Raw genomic sequence first — 17,200 nt, forward strand, 5'->3', positions numbered from 1 at the left:
TTTATTTATTAAAACTAGGGTCCCAGCACACAGCTTTGAGTAAGCAATTGGGAATTTTATATTTATGTTTATTCTACATTTTTGTAGACTTGGCAAGTGAACTCTGCAGGGAAGCTGACTTGAATTTATTTTTATTGAGTGACATTGTTATTAGTTTTATCTTGTTTTTTTAATGGTCATAAAATTTGTTATTATATAAAAGATAGCATTTGTTGCCTTTTGCATTTAGTGAAGATTTATGGAAGTCAATATAGTGTTAAACTCATGATTTTGCAATCTCGTTACTATCATTTTTATAATTGGATAATAATTTAAAGCAAGCTAGTAGGGCATGTCAGAGGTACTATAGGGATAGGGAAAGTGTTCATCACTATAAATTTTAGCTTTTCCAAAACTTGTTTTATAGGTGTGATGATTTTTTTTAATAATTTTTTTTTTTTTTTTTTGGTTTTTAATATTTAATATATTCATCATGAGGAGAATTGGTAGACTTGGTGGTTTTTATTATAAGGAGGTTTGTGTCAATGAGACTGCCACTACATTTGCAGGTCTAATGTAATCATCCTTTAAATCATTCAGGTACACAGAAAAAAAACACACTTTAAATCATTCCAATTCAAGAGACTGTACACAGAAAAAAACACACTTTAAATCATTCCAATTCAAGAGACTATAACACGGTATAAATTTTCACATCTCTGCCACTGCCCGTGGAAGTGCTGAAAAGAATCTGCAGAATAATAATTTACTATTTGCAGACGCGACAATACATGACTTCTGCAAACAATACATGACCATAAAATCAAAAGAATGAACGAATGACCGTGTACCCAAAAGCAGCATACAGTAATATATATTGTATGATCATAGATTCAAAAGGAACGAACGACTGTGTACCCAAAAGCAACATACAGTAATATATATTGTATGATCATAAAATCAAAAGAATGAACGAACGACTGTGTACCCAAAAGCAGCATACAGTAATAGTAATATATTGTATTGTATAGTTATTATATGATATCATGTATGAGGGTAAGGTAATAGTAATATATTGTATCGTATAGTTACTATATGATATCATGTATGAGGGTCATACATGTAGGTCACAAAACCAAAAATTAAAACCAAAAAAATCTGTTATTATATGATATCAAAAAAATCTGTTATTATATGATATCATGTATGAGGGTTTTATACATATAGGTCACAAAACCAAAAATTAAAACCAAAAAAAATCTAACATTATCAAATGATAAAATTTAAAACTATTAAACCCGAGATTAAATAATAATAAACCCATAAAGCAGCATATAGTAATAGTAATATATTGTATTGTATAGTTATTATATGATATAATGTATGAGGGTTTTATACATGTGAGTCACAAAACCAAAAATTAAAACCAAAAAAATCTAACATTATCAAATGATAAAATTTAAAACTATAAAACCCGAGATTAAACAATAATAAACCCAGAATTCAATTTATAGTACCAAATCTGATCAATTAGAAGTGGAACCTCTCTTTCCTCCAATTTAGTTCATTCATAATACAATTTTAAACGAATATGAAGTTGAGTTCAGGAAAGACTCATTGGTAGGCATGGTAATTGATCACCCCATAGCATTCATCTGTGATCTTTTTGAAATCACAGTTTTTATAGCCTCCAATTTAGTTCATACAATTTTAAACGAATATGAAGTTGAGTTCAAGAGGAAAGATCCATTGGTAGGCATGGCAATTGATCACCTCATAGCATTCATCTTTGATCTTTTTGAAATCACAGTTTTTATAGCAAATAAGGGGGAAATATCAGTATCTTTTATAGCAAATAAGGAAAAAACTACTCAGCTAAACCAATTGCATTATTACATGTTACATTTCTTGCTGTTAATCAATCCCTTTGTTAATACTTTGAATGTAGCGATGGTAAAGCATAATCCATTTTTTCTAATTATTGTTGTTATGATATCATACGTATGAGTCCTATATCTACTGCTGTGGAGAAATTCAGGTTTTATTTCCTCCAGCTGATGCACAACCTCCTCCATATCTGGCCTTGGCCTTGCAAAAGGTGCAGGGTCCACACAATGCATAGCCAGTTGCAAAGCTATAATTGGAAAAAAAATTCATCAATTCCAGGTCAAAAGCTTCATTAGTCCACTCTTCTTTCATAATGGAAGCAACCCAATCAGGAAGGTCCATCTCACTGTCTGCAGTCATGGGTTCTCGTGGTGCCTCGCCAGCCAGAAGCTCCAGCAAGACAATCCTAAAGCTGTATACCTCTGTCTTGGTGGTGGATTTCTTCAGTTTTGTGAGTTCAGGAGCCCCTGCTGTGGCAATCACATTAGAATTGGCAGCAGTTGTCATCAACCTAGACAAGCCAAAATATGCAATCTTGGCATTCAAGTTTGCATCAAACAGGATGTTGCTGGAAGTGACATTTCCATGAATGATGTTCTCATTGATGTGTAGATAAGCAAGTCCTTGCGCTGCACGAATTGCAATTTCCATTCTGGTGTGCCAATTCAAAGGTGTCTCTGTGCCTCTTGCTGCCAAGGAGAAGAAATCATTATTTCTGAGTAATTTTGAGTGATATAAGACCCAAATCGTTTAGGGTGCATTTCCTCAGTATTGGGCCAGATACCGATAAAAGGTGAACTGATTTCATTTACATAAACCACATTTTAATGTAAACCTAAGTTTATCAAACTGTGCTCTTATTTGGGTAAGAAAAATACCATGAAGGAATGCTGCAAGGTTTCCACTAGGCATGAAGTCAAATTAAGATGCCTGATCTTCCCAAGAGCATTAGCTTCTGTCTCAAATTTTCTTTGATTCTTTGCTATTCGCTCCCTCAGCTTCTTCACTGCCACTTGATTCCCGTCCTCCAAAGTAGCCTTTTACACAGTTCCATAAGTGCTCTTGCCCATTTCTTCTGCAGTTGCACAAAGTTGGTCATCCGCTGTGGTATTGCTGTGAATACCAGACAACCATCTGTTGTGGCAACTACATTGGAATTGGCAGCAGTTGTCATCAACCTAGACGAGCCAAAATCTGCAATCTTGTCATTCATGATTGCATCAAGCAGGATGTTGCTGGAAGTGAGATTTCCATGAATGATGTTCTCATTGCTGCGTAGATAAGCAAGTCCTTGCCATGCACCAATTGCAATTTCCATGAATGATGTTCTCATTGCCGCATAGATAAGCAAGTCCTCGCCATGCACCAATTGCAATTTCCATGAATAATTTTCTCATTGCTGCGTAGATAAGCAAGTCCTTGCCATGCACCAATTGCAATTTCCATGAATGATATTCTCATTGCTGCGTAGATAAGCAAGTCCTTGCCATGCACTAATTGCAATTTCCATCCTGGTGTGCCAATTCAAAGGTGTCTTGTCTGTGAGCCTCTTGCTGCCAAGGAGAAGAAAACAGTATCAATCAGAGATTTCTGAGTAATTTTGAGTGATATAAGACCAAATTCGTTTGGGGTGCATTTCTCTGGATTGGGCCATATACCAATAAAAAGTGAACTAATTTCATTTACATAAACCACATTTTAATGCAAGCCTAAGTTTATCAAACTGTGCTCTTATTTGGGTAAGAAAAATACCATGAAGGAATGCTGCAAGATTTTCACCAGACATGAAGTCAAAGACCAAGAGTTTTTCATCTTTAGGTCCCCAGTAATAAGCTCTCAGAAGCAAGCAAATTAAGATGCCTGATCTTCCCAAGAGCATTAGCTTCTGTCTCAAATTCTCTTTGACTCTTTGTTATTCGCTCCCTCGGCTTCTTCACTGCAACTTGATTTCCCGTCCTCCAAAGTAGCCTTATACACAGTTCCATAAGTGCTCTTGCCCATTACTTTTGCAGTTGCCCAAAGTAGGTCATCTGCTGTGAATACCAGACAACCATCTGCTGTGGCAATCACATTGGAATTGGAAGCAATTGTCATCAACCTAGACAAGCCAAAATCTGCAATCTTGGCATTCAATGCAATCACATTGGAATTAGCAGCAATTGTCATCAACCTAGACAAGCCAAAATCTGCAATCTTGGCATTCATGTTTGCATCAAGCAGGATGTTGCTGGAAGTGACATTTCCATGAATGATGTTCTCATTGCTGCGTAGATAAGCTAGCCCTTGCCCTGCACCAAATGCAATTTCCATCCTTGTGTGCCAATTCAAAGGTGTCTCTGAGCCTCTTGCTGCCAAGGAGAAGAAAACAAGAAAACAGTATCCATCAGAGATTCCCAGGTAATTTTGAGTGATATAAAACACAATTCGCTCGGGGTGCATTTCCTCAGGATTGGGCCATATATCAATAAAAGTGAACTAATTTCATTTACATAAACCACATTTTAATGCAAACCTAAGTTTATCAAACTGTGCTCTTATTTGAGTAAGAAAAATACCATGAAGGAATGTTGCAAGGCTTCCGCCAGGCATGAAGTCAAAGACCAAGAGTTTTTCATCCTTAGGTCTCCAGTAATAAGCTCCCAGAAGCAAGCAAATTAAGATGCCTGATCTTCCCAAGAAGCTAATTTGCCTGATCTTCCCAAGAGCATTAGCTTCTGTCTCAAATTCTCTTTGACTCTTTGCTATTCGCTCCCTCAGCTTCTTCACTGCAACTTGATTCCTGTCCTCCAAAGCAGCCTTTTACACAGTTCCATAAGTGCTCTTGCCCATTACATATGCAGTTGCACAAAGAAGGTCATCTGCTGTGAATACCAGACAACCATCAAAGTGTATAAGCTTTCCTCCTTCAACCACAGCAGCAGTGCCCTTCTCTCCCGCAGCTTTGCCAATAGATTTCCGACCCAAGAAACAGAAGAGGAGAACTAAACCAATGATCATCATCAAGCCAAGAATGCTCCCAGTAATAATTAAAATGAGCCATATAGTTTTAAGTATTCTTCCCTTCTTTCACGGTTAGTTCGATTGAGATACTGCTGGAGACCCACTTGGTGATAAGGACTGATTACAAGGGGTTGTAATATCGTATCCACACAGACCCAAATTCCCTGCAAAAGAGGTAGCATTGGATTTTCTTGCCAAGTACGATGGGACAGGACCACGAAGCCGGTTGTCAGAGACATTGAAGCTCTTAAGATTGCTCAGCCTTACTAGAGTAGATGGAATGACACCATTCAGCTTGTTAATTGATAAATCAAGTAATGACAGGCTAGTGATATCTCCAATGGACAGTGGAATCTGTCCAGTCGAATTGTTGTGTCTCAGACACAGGGGTTACCATTTTCTGAAGATTTCCTATTTTGCTGGGAATGGTATCGCTAATTATATTGTGACCTAAATCTAATTGGTTAAGAGAAGTAGGATTGCTGAGGTGTTCACTGAAACTTCCTTCAATCTATTATAGGATAGGTCAAGGGCTTGGAACTGTTTAAGATTGCCAAGCTCATTCGGAATGTGTCCTTGAAGTTGATTGTGACTCAGGTTAAGTTGCTGAAGCTTTCTCAGATTTGCCGGTGAGGAGGAACGCTTCCAGAAAATGCATTGTTCTCGATATCCAAGTACTGGAGCCGGTACTCCTGCTTTCCTTCACCCTGTGTATTAGGCAATGAGCTCTGGAGATCGTTATTCTGGAGGCTTCGAAATGTCAGAGAAGGATTCTGAGCCAGGTCTGCAGGAAATGATCCAGTGAGGTTGTTGATGCTCAAGTTAACTCTATATAGGTTGCTTGAACTTCCAATCCCAAGAGGAATAGCCCCACTGAATAAATTGTTACACAGATCCAGATCTTGAAGGGAAGGAGAATTACCAATCCCTTGTGGAATGGTACCAGAGAGCTTGTTGTTAAAGAGTTACACCCGCTTAGGTTCCTCATAACAGCCAGGGAACTTGGCACTGCACCGGCTAGGACATTGTCATGCAGATTCAGCTTTCTCTGTGTAGTGAGCTAACCCACTTGCTCAGTAATACGACCTCCCAAACCCCTCCATGGAATCTGTATAGAGATCACTTGGTCATTAACACATTTGATTCCAAGCCATCCTTCAGAGCATGCTCCAATCCCACTGTCACTCCAGCTCTTCAAAACACCTCGAGGATCATCAAGGGCACACTTGAAGGCCCCAAGAGCCTGATGATCCTGTTTTGTGACAATCATCCAATCATAATGCCATCATCCCATCATCAGATTTCCTGGTGAGCGGGAACGCTTCCAGCAAATGCATTGTTCTCGACATCAAGTACTGGAGCTGGTACTCCTGCTTTCCTTCACCCCATGAATTAGGCAATGAGCCCTGGAGATCATTATTCTGGAGGTTTAGAAATGTCAGAGAAGGATTCTGAGCCAGGTCTGCAGGAAATGATCCAGTGAGGTTGTTGATGCTCAAGTTAACTCTATATAGGTTGCCTGAACTTCCAATCCCAAGAGGAATAGCCCCACTAAATAAATTGTTACTCAGATCCAAAGCTTGAAGGGGAGGAGAATTACCAATCCCTCGTGGAATGGTACCAGAGAGCTTGTTGTTAAAGAGTTACACACCCCTTAGGTTCCTCGGAACAGCCATGGAACTTGACACTGCACCGGCTAAGACATTGTCATCAAGATTCAGCTTTCTCAGTGTAGTGAGCTAACCCACTTGCTCAGTAATACGACCTCCCAAACCCCTCCATGGAATCTGTATAGAGATCACTTGGCCATTAACACATTTGATTCCAAGTCATCCTTCAGAGCATGCTCCAATCCCACTGTCATTCCAGCTCTTCTAAACACCTTGAGGATCATCAAGGGCACGCTTGAAGGCCCGAAATGCCTGATTATCCTGCTGTGTGACAATCATCCCATTATAATGCCCTAAAACACTCAGCAAGCCTGATTATCCTGCTGTGTGACAATCATCCCATCATAATGCCCTGAAACACTCGGAAAAAGTGCGAGGAACCAACATCACCAGCCTACTACCGCTAGTTTCTTCCTCTCTTTTCCCATAGTCTTCCCAAAAGAGCTTCAAGCACTATAGCTCCACTAAACCCTTCAGGGACAATATGCAAACCTACAAGCACAGGTTAAGAAATTCACAGCTCCAACCTGCTTTACAAAAACAATTCAAAACAAGAGATCAACTTTACAGCAACACCAACAATAACAGCTAATATAGTAATATGTTGTCTCTGTTAATCCCTCCATATCCAAAATAAATCAAAATGAGCAATGCATTTTCCTGTCTTCAGAAAGATATTGCTTGAGCATTAAATACATATACATTGCTTCTGCAATACCAATCTAGTCATTCTATACCAAAAATCAAAACACCATTTCTTTTAACCGAAGATTTGAAACTTCTTGGGCATGTGGATTAGGTGATTCTCAGGTTAACCCCCAAACCCATATAGCAATTCGCTGAGGATAGAACCTGGGCCAGTTGTGATAAACTCCCACGCTCTCAAATTTGGACTAGATGTGGTAAACTACAGATCTAGCCATTGATTGGTGGGTGAACGATCTTGGAATAATGTACGTTGAAAGTATTTGTCGTGTTTACATTCTTGAGATTGCCTAGAAATAGTATTGGGCAGATTTCAAGTTTCTTGAAAGATCATTGAACAAATCATTTTCAGCAACAAGGATTAAAAAATCTACGAAGTAGAACCATGACCTCATAGAGGTGAGGTGTACATTTTAGATTGGTAAAATTCAATAAATTTCAACATATTTGAAAACAAACACTGCTTTAACAACTTTACATACTGCGCACAGGCCGAATTTTCAGATTTGATACTCTGGAAAGCTTCTCTAACTAGTATAATATTGATGCTCCTCTAAGTTTCCACAAGTTTAGTAAGTATTTCAGAGTGAGATTGTTACTCCTATTAGTGATCCTGGAACCCCAGGTGTTAATGATCTTGGTAAACAACTTTCATAAGCATTAGGCACTGTTTACATTCTTTAAAGTTGCAACAATTTGGCATTATCTGAGATATATGTTCATAAGTTCACTTTACATGCTAAGCAAGTGCATTTGTAGTTGAAGCATTATTGTCAAATGGATTGAATTGATGATGCATTAAAGTTATTGAATACTCTAATTTATTCCATTGTTGATGGGATGGTAAAAGTCAGTTAGGGAACTCTTTTTGACATCAAAATTTGTCTACAAAATGCACAAGAAAACATTGATTTTTTGCAGCTGGAGTCTCAGCTTCAGCGAGATGAGTTACAGTAGAAAAGGGATCCTTCTGAACTTGTTTTTGTTCAGAACAATCCCCTATTTGACTTTGAAACAGGATACTATCAGCAACAACCAAGTCATCAAGTCAGTAAAGTTGAGGTTGATTTAGATCAAGTGCCCATTTTAGAAGCGGATTTGCATACAGGTGTAGAAATTCAACGTTCACTTCCCAAGCCAATCATCAATCCTTGGAAAGAGCTTGTGCATAACAAGCACAAAATTGGTCTTGGGTATCACAAGGATGTGTCCTCTCATATTCCAGATTACTCAAAGCCCATCCAGTTTCATAGTGTTGGGTTTATTCATGACAGTTCACCTTCAGTTGTTCCAGGTTTTGGTCCTCTTCCACAGTAGCCACAACAAATAGTTAAATGTCAACATTGTGACAGAGTTGGCCATATGAAAGATCATTGTTTTGATCTTCATCCATGTGAACACTATCATAAAACCACTCATTCTTCAAACAAATGCTTCAAAAACAAGCCTCCTGCAAGAACAAAAGTTCATCTTGGGTGGATCGCTTCTTGGCAATGGGCTTCAACAACCAAGAAGATATTTCAGTCATATGTCAGAACTTGTTCTAGAGTATTGAACAGTCTTGCAGATGAGTTTTCTCCATCTTCTCACCTTGTCTCTGACAGGGAGGGAGTGATGGTCATATACAAGCTTCAAAGCCACATCAAGCGAGCATGAGCCACAACTTTCCATACCATATTCAGAGTTGTTGCCAGAGACAGAGATGCCCTTGAGCATACCTTTGGTTGGTGATTAGCCTTAAACCATATGTGCGGGGTTGAGACCTCCCTTCTTCCAAGTTGAAGGTCTCCCTCTCCAAAGCATTAGGGACACTTCCTCTAGTAGAACACTTCAGCTCTAAGTTGCATGAAGCGCCAAAATGTTTCGAAGTTTCCGAAACGGGTATGTTTAGAAACGTCACCTCCCAAAATAGGAAACATTGGCTGAAACGTCACATATATATATATATATATAAGTGAATAACGTAATATTTTGCAAGAAAAAAGGGAATAAGACCCATAGATGATAATCTAGAAGGAAAACCAAGTCTATATTGGCTCTCATATATGATTACATTATGGTTGAGTTTCGGAGCTTCAAGTACGGGTATGTCTCAAAACGTCGGGTTCCTAGAAGTTTTTTGCAACATAGCTTCAGCTTCTTGCCAGATTTGGAAGCGTTCCAGGAACTGCACTAAGTGTTCCAATGTTGGTGGTCATCTTTAAACCATCACCTTATGCCAACATTTCAGAAAGCACATTCAGCCTAATGTTGCCATACATTTTTGCACATTTTGTATTACAGCTCTCTTCTTGGACTCATACATACCCCTTCAGATTAAGGGGGGGAAATGTTGGACACGTAATCCTCTAAGGGGTGGTGTGGAAGTTGAACAGTTAACGGGAGTCCAAGAGACCACTTGGAATGTGAAATCAAGGGTCACTAGACTTGTATAAATATGTATCATTGTGAATAATAATGCATTCAAGGCTGATCCTTCATATCTTTTGTCTTCGCCACTCTTGTGTTTAACAAGATCAGGTCGAGGGAAAGGGAAAATGGAGGGAGTCTATATTTTGTTGAGTCTTATACGAGTTTTATATGGGTTGTTCCCAATTCTTATATGAGTCGTTGTGTCAATAGCCAGACGAATCTTATACAAGTACATGCAACATTGGATAATACCATGAAACCATGAATTGTGTGAACAACAAATATTTCGACGGGTTGAAGGAAAAGATTATTTATGAGAAAAGCATGACTTACCCATCCTATCCACTACATTTACACAGCGTATAAAGTATCTTCACCACCTAACCTTCTCACACTGTACAACTATAGTCGCTCACTATACAAAGTGAACAAATATATTTTAGTATGAGACCAAAAATAAAAGATATAATACACTAAATCACAAACAAATGGAATGACGAACTAACCATGCATGCCTCTCTTCTCATGACCATTGCCCACGCCCATGGAATCATTAGCCATAGAGAAAAGTAAGTGAATCATTAGTACACTAATTGATTGGTTAAAGCATTAGTATGGTTACTTGCTCCACATTTATGTTCTCATTCATGCGACAAGTTGTGTGGCCGTGTGTGTAATGAAAGTTGGATAAGTCTTGTCACGCCTTGCAATGTAGGTGGCATATCATTGTTGTATTATATTTATCATCATTGGTCTAATTTTTTGATTCATGTGCTATAATTGTCATCATTGGTCTGATTTTTCTCATGAATCGAGGAGGAACTTTAAAGGTTGTTTTAGTACGCTAATTTATTGGGACAGCGAAGTTGATCCCTATGTTGTCGTAGCCATAGTTTTAAAACCGGTCGGCACGAATAAGAAACTGGCCAAACTGACCAATTCATTAGGCAATCAGGTCAAACCAGGAAAAAAAACTCAGTTTAAGGGCTAACTTCGCCAAAAAATCACAAAAAACCAAACCAAACCGGCTGGTTTTTTACGAAACCAATCGATTTATGTTCAAACCGGATGGTTCTGTCATAAACCGCATAGCTCATTACCAAGGTTGCGACGGACAGTGACAGACCCACACAGACTCTTTTTGGAAGCTTGGGTGTTTTGGAAGGAAAGTAAGGGTTGTTTCCCTCCAAAAACACCCTCTCCAAGCCTTTAAAAGGAGATCACCCCCCTCATTTGTCTCACACATCTCATTTGGAGTTTTTGTGAGTTTCATTGGGAGCTTGGAGAGTGTTGAGTTTTTGCTAGAGTAGTGGAACAACAAAGATTTTGAGCTAAGTACTAGCCACCATGCCTCCAAAAGCCAAGGATATTGTATGGGCTCATTGTGATATGATTGATGGAAAAATGACCTACAAATATTGCCAAAAATCTATTGAAGGAGGGGTATTAACAGGTTCAAGCAACACTTGGCTAGGATAGGAGGCCACGTAAAGCCATGTGGAGCACCAAATGAAGTAATAAGGCAGAATACCTTCAGAAGTTTGAGACTCAAGTCACTGAACTAGCAGAGAAGTTTGTGACTCAAGCAATTGCAAAGTTTGGGAGTAGAAACTCAACCAATTGATTTTGATCATGATGAGAAGTTTCAACTTTCAAGTGATAATGTTGATCACTAATATCGTATATGTAGACTTGTAGTAGACTGTAGGCCAATGGTCCCATAGCTTGTAGCATTTATTTTGGACTTTATAGGCCATTTAGAGCCTCATTGCTTATGTATTTTGTCGATGATATGCATTGCACTGGGTGTCATTTTGATATATTCACGTTTACATGGTATATAGATGAGAATTTTGCGTATTTTGTCTCTATTGGTTTAGAATCATGGTTTTAATTTTTAAATCTTAAGTTTTTTCATTAACAATTAATTATTTCATGTTTTTTTTTAGATCCGTTCATTGAGATCTGACCAGTCCCGGTTTGACCAGTTCCGGTTTGAAACCTGGTTTATTAGGTGGACCGGTCTGGTCACCGGTTCTGGTTTTTAAAACTATGGTTTTCAAAGATCTGAATTGTCAATATTATATTTCCGTTGTAATAAAAGTAATTTTCAGATCTGTGTATTAAGATAGAACTTTCCCTAAGGGGCTCCGGAATAGTGTACGTGTAAAGTCTTTGGCGTGCTTACATTCTTGAGTTTTCCTAGAAATAGTATTGGGCAGATTTCAAATTTCTTGAAAGTCCATTGAACAGAGATTTCCTAGAAATAGTATTGGGCAGATTCCAAGTTTCTTGAAAGTCCATTGAACAAATTTGTTTCAGCACCAAGGATTAAAAATTTTAGACATATTTGAAAATGAACACTGCTTTAACAAGTTTACATGGTAATTTTCAACCTCAAACAATTAACCAAATGATAATACTCATGGATCATCATGGATTTATCAACATTATAGCAATGACAACGATGAATAATAGACCCTGGAAATGTGAACCCCAATTAATTTTTTTTTTAATCAAAGTTCTACAAGAAGCAATAATATCACACCCACTAACAAGATGATATACCATGAAACCATGACAAAAGGATAAATCCGAAAAACAGATATTTCAATGGGTTGAAGAAAAAGATTAATTATTAAGAGGAAAGCATGACTTACCCATCCTCTCTACTACATTTGCAAAGTGTATAAACTATCTTCACTACCTGACCACCTTATATTGTACAGCTGTAATCACACACTATACAAAGTAAACAAATATATTTTAGTATGAGACCAAAAATAAAAGATATAATAAACTAAATAACAAATAGATGGATTGAAAAATTAACAATGCATGCTTCCTTTCCCCTGACCATTGCCCACTCCCATCGAATCATTAGCCATAGAGAAAAGTGAATTGCATGGCACAAAGGATAAATCACCTTCATGTATGAACAATAACACCCATCTCACCTTGTTCATCTCTTTCAGCTTCTCCACGTACCACTTTCCTTTCTCACCCAACAAACCAAACCAATACCAAACAACCACAAATTATTAAAAAAATAATAATAAAAAAAAAAGTGAAAAATAAAAAATATTTGCAAAACCAAAAAAACAGGTATAACACAACAAATAAAACAAAGCATGGCCATGCTCAAATTCAACAAAGAAAACAACAAACAATAACAAAAAAATGAAATGCAAACATCATCTCTCTGTACATCATTCTTCTTGCAATATGGTCCCCTCCTGTGGAAAAAAAAATAGGCAGAAACAGGTTAAAATAAATAGAGGAATAGCAATGGTAAGCATATTTCCAAACGAAAAATTATTTATAATATGAAACATTCGTCCACTGGATGTTTTTTAAAGATGGGCAATGCATCTTCTATTTCACTTACTCATGCTCACATAGGTGGGACATCTATAATAGACACATAATAAAATATTAGAATTGTAATACAAGTTAAATTAAAAAGTTGAAGGTAATAATTATTCATGATATAAAACATACCTCCATTAGAATAGTTTTTATAACTAAATGAGAGTCCATTTTGTCTTTCACTTAATTCTGCTCATCAGAATAGGCCATCTGCAATAGATACATAGTAAAATATCAAAATTGTAATACAAGATGAACTAGGGGGTTGGAGGCTTGAACTTCTAATCAACTTGCTTCGAGTCACATTTATATTCTTTGCTAAATTTGAGATGATAAAATTTTTCTAAAATTTTTCTAAAATCAATCTACTATATTTAGAGTCAATACAACCAATGTTTTCATAAAAAAATAAAATAAAAAAAAGGTTCATTTATTAACTTGAAATGTGTGGGGCGCTAGGGAATGTTGCCACCTCCCGCACGAAGAGGTTGCAATCCATCATTTTCGAAATGCATTCAGGTAAATTGAATGATGCTTTGTTCGCCTTTCTACTGATTTGCATTGTCTAAGGGGCCTTCTCCTCTCAAACTTCTTAGACTCTACAACTATCACTCACTGCACAAAGCAAATTTATATATGAGACCACGAATAAATCGCAGTAGCAATTAAATAACAGAAAAAAAAGACAAATGAATTAATGACACATACCTCCTTGCTCTTGGTCATTGCCAGCTCCTATAGAATAACTTCATTTCCTTGGTCATTGCCAACTCTTATAGAATCATCATACACTGATAAGATTATTGCAACAACAACCATGAGCACTAATCTATGAAGAAAAAAGGTGGACAGAATTGGGTTATAATACACAGGAATAATAATGGCAAAAATATCTCAAAACTAGCAATCATTCATAATAGAAAACACACCTCCCTTAGAGTTTGTTTTACACAGATGCATAGTCCATTTTGTATTTCATTTACTCAGGTTCACCAAAATAGGCCATCTACAATAGATACATAACAAAACATTAGAATTTTAATACAAGTTAAACTCGACAATCCAAGGCAATAATTATTTATAACAGAAAACATACTTCCCTCGAGGATAAAAATGGAGATTGCATTTCAAATTTCATTTACACTTGAAGTGGTAGTCAACACATTTGTGATGGTTTGACATCTTTTTCGAGGCACACTTGTTGAAGAGAATGTGTTCTTATTATCAATGTTGCGAACATTGGCATCGGGATAAAATTGGCAAGGGTCTTGAAAACCAAAAAATCGTGAAAATTGGGAAAATATCGATAAAAATCGGCAAACATCGGCAAAATTAAGTTACCATAAAAATATCTGTAAAAATCGGCCAGCCAACATCGGCTAGGACAAAAAAATCGTGATTACGAGATAAAATCGGGATGTCATCGAGATGTTCGCAACACTGCTTATTACACATGCATTAACCCCCTTGGACGAGGGATTTATGCTCTTAGAGCTTGCAGACAAAGGCACTAATTGCATCGGATCCATCTAGCACATCCGTCAAGGACTGCTTGAAGTGAGGAGCCATTGATTGGTGGGTGCACCATCTTGGAGGACCAACACACATGGACAACAAGACAACTTGAGAAGTGCTCCATTGGGGGTTTCGATAGTTGAATTAGCCTACTTAGTTCCATGTTTTGGTGTCGGGGGTTTCGATAGTTGAATTAGCCTACTTAGTTCCATGTTTTGGTGTCGGGGGTTTCGATAGTTGAATTAGCCTACTTAGTTCCATGTTTTGGCGTTGGGGGGTTTCGATAGTTGAATTAGCCTATTTAGTTCCATGTTTTGGTGTTGGCATTCCTCCCCTTACTGCTTACTCCATATAAAAATAGGGCTATCTCTTTACGAAGCCCAACTACTTTGCATCTGAAAGATGGATGGTTAGGGAAATGCTAACTACTTGGGGAATTTAGAAGATTATATTACTTTTTTTTAAGCAAGAATACTACTGCAAGGGTCCTTGGCTTGTGAGATGCAAGCGGGGAGTATTATAGCTTGTGGGATGCAAGTGTGTAAATCTTATTTAAAGGTTTGTGTGATACTAGTGGAAGATCTTGGGATTTCACAATTTATGTGATGTTGGATTGTTGGAAGCTCCAAATATTGGTTTCTAGATTTCTATCACCCAATAAGTCTTGCAGTGATTGTGGACACCCCAACAAGGGTTTGCTATGGATCAAAGAATGCTTGCTTCTATTGATGTGCCATCTATAGGGTATTGTGTTTACTTTTCATTACAATGATAATATAAGGCTTATCATTTTTGTGCTATCCTCGTCATCATTGATCTGATTTTTTTCATGAATCGAGCAACTTTCATGATTCTTTTAGTACGTTGATTTATTATGACAGGGAAGTTGATTGCTATGTTGTTGTAGCATGCTTAATGATGCCTTCAAAGATCTGAATCGTTGATATTATATTTTCATGGTAATAAAAATTTTCAGATCTGTGTATTCTTATCAATGTTATCATGACAGGACCAAATCAGTCTAAACTGGTTGGTCCAACCATTTTGAAGCAAAAATCTGTTTGGACCAGTAACTTGAATTGTTTTTGGCCAGTTCAATATGGTAAAGTCGCGTAGAATGCAACAAGTGGAGCTTGTTTTGCATTTTGTCATTTTTGTCTTAGTTGGGCACTAGCCCACAATAGGTGTCCAATATTCAAGCCTATGGCTTTACTATTGATATGCAATCCATGGTAATGTTAAATTCTTAAAGTAAAAGGATGAAAATAAGAGACTTCAAAATTTGAATACTATGTGTTTTTGGTTGACCAGTTTTTTTACCGGTTTCGGTCCAATTCTGACTAGTTCCCGATCCTGGGGGTTTACCGATTCAATAATCGGTCTGGTTCTAATAACATTGATTCAGATAATATTTACTTAAGGGCCTCTAAAATAATGTATGTGGAAAGTCTTTCTCGTGTTTGCATTTTTGAGTTTGCCTAGAAATAGTGTTGGGTAGATTTCAAGCTTCTTGAAAGTCCATTGAACAAATTAGTTTCAGCACCAAATAAAAGAATCTACAAAGTAGATTCATGACCTCATAGAGGTGAAGCGTATATTTCAAATTGGGAAAATTCAAGAAATTTCGACATATTTGAAAATGAACACTAATTTAACATGGTAATTTTCAACCTCAACGAATTAACCAGATCATAATACTTTGAATCGTCATGGATCCAATAACGTTATAGCAATGACAACCATGCACAATAAGCCCTAAAGATGTGAACCCCAATATAAATTTTTTTAATCAAAGTTTCGGGAGAAACTCAAATATCACACCCATTAACAAGATTAACCAAAAAAAAAACCCATGAAACCACTGACGAGGATAAACACTTTCGTGAACAACAAATCTTTCAACAAGGTTGAATGAAAAAATTATTTATTAAAAGAAAAAATGACTTATCCATCCTCTCTGCTACATTTGTAGAGTGTATAAATATCTTCACCACATGACCTTTTTACACTGTACAACTATATTCGCTCACTATACAAATGTTATCAGAACTAGACTGATCATTGAACCGGTAAACCCCTCAGACCAGGAACCGGTCAAAACCGGACCAAAACTAGCCAAAAAACCGGACCAAAATATCGATCAACCAAAAACACAAAATATTCAAATTTTAAAGAAAACCACATGTATTCATGTGCATCCATATTAATTCAAACCATTTATACACAAATAAGCCAAATTTCTCGTTTATAGAGCATGTAAAAGTTCTCATTTATAGAGCATGTAAGGGTGCACATAACCATAATATGACCGAGTGCAATCCATCTTGAACTGAAAATACATCAAAAAACAAGACCTAGATGGCCTCTAGCATCCAAAAAAATCATGCTACAACAAATACCTACATATCATCAAAATCTTTGCCTATATTGGGATCTTTGTCATCAATATCACCCTTTGAGCATTTAACATCAGAAATAACAAAAACTTAGCATGTCAGTTCAAGATTTTGCTTGAGTAATGGGTACATTTTTAGTAGGATCACGATCGAGAAGTTCAATAATCAATGCCTCTAACATCAAGGTACATAGAGAGATTGGTGCTCTTGATTAAATGCTATGTCAATACCCTCATACATGATAGAATTCAATGGAAACGATGCAAT

At 37.2% G+C, this 17,200-nt stretch overlaps 1 protein-coding gene and 1 pseudogene across 3 annotated transcripts in view; both read right to left on the bottom strand.

Annotated features, from left to right (window-relative positions):
- Positions 1–1,603: 1,603 nt before the first annotated feature.
- LOC149140476 (uncharacterized) lies at positions 1,604–10,214 on the bottom strand (annotated as a pseudogene). The gene is made up of 7 exons (XR_016265070.1): positions 10,160–10,214; positions 6,235–6,847; positions 4,422–5,592; positions 3,758–4,214; positions 3,297–3,419; positions 2,911–3,137; positions 1,604–2,555 (listed from the first exon to the last, which is right to left on the bottom strand). The product of XR_016265070.1 is annotated as an uncharacterized LOC149140476 (transcript).
- Positions 2,900–17,200, bottom strand: part of LOC149140477 (cyclin-U2-2-like) — a 66,940-nt gene continuing 52,639 nt past the window's right edge. For both annotated transcript variants that reach the window (XM_089449221.1, XM_089449222.1), the window contains 7 exons: positions 13,952–14,028; positions 13,731–13,813; positions 13,461–13,637; positions 13,155–13,232; positions 12,611–12,889; positions 12,314–12,395; positions 2,900–3,419 (listed from right to left, as the gene is read on the bottom strand). The gene's annotated coding sequence lies outside the window, so the exon portion shown is untranslated. The remainder of the gene's footprint in view (positions 3,420–12,313; positions 12,396–12,610; positions 12,890–13,154; positions 13,233–13,460; positions 13,638–13,730; positions 13,814–13,951; positions 14,029–17,200) is intronic.

Source organism: Pinus tabuliformis, chromosome X (assembly GCF_031772625.1).
Source record: "Pinus tabuliformis cultivar Carrire ecotype Pingquan chromosome X, CPIR1, whole genome shotgun sequence".
Taxonomy (NCBI): Eukaryota; Viridiplantae; Streptophyta; class Pinopsida; order Pinales; family Pinaceae; genus Pinus; species Pinus tabuliformis.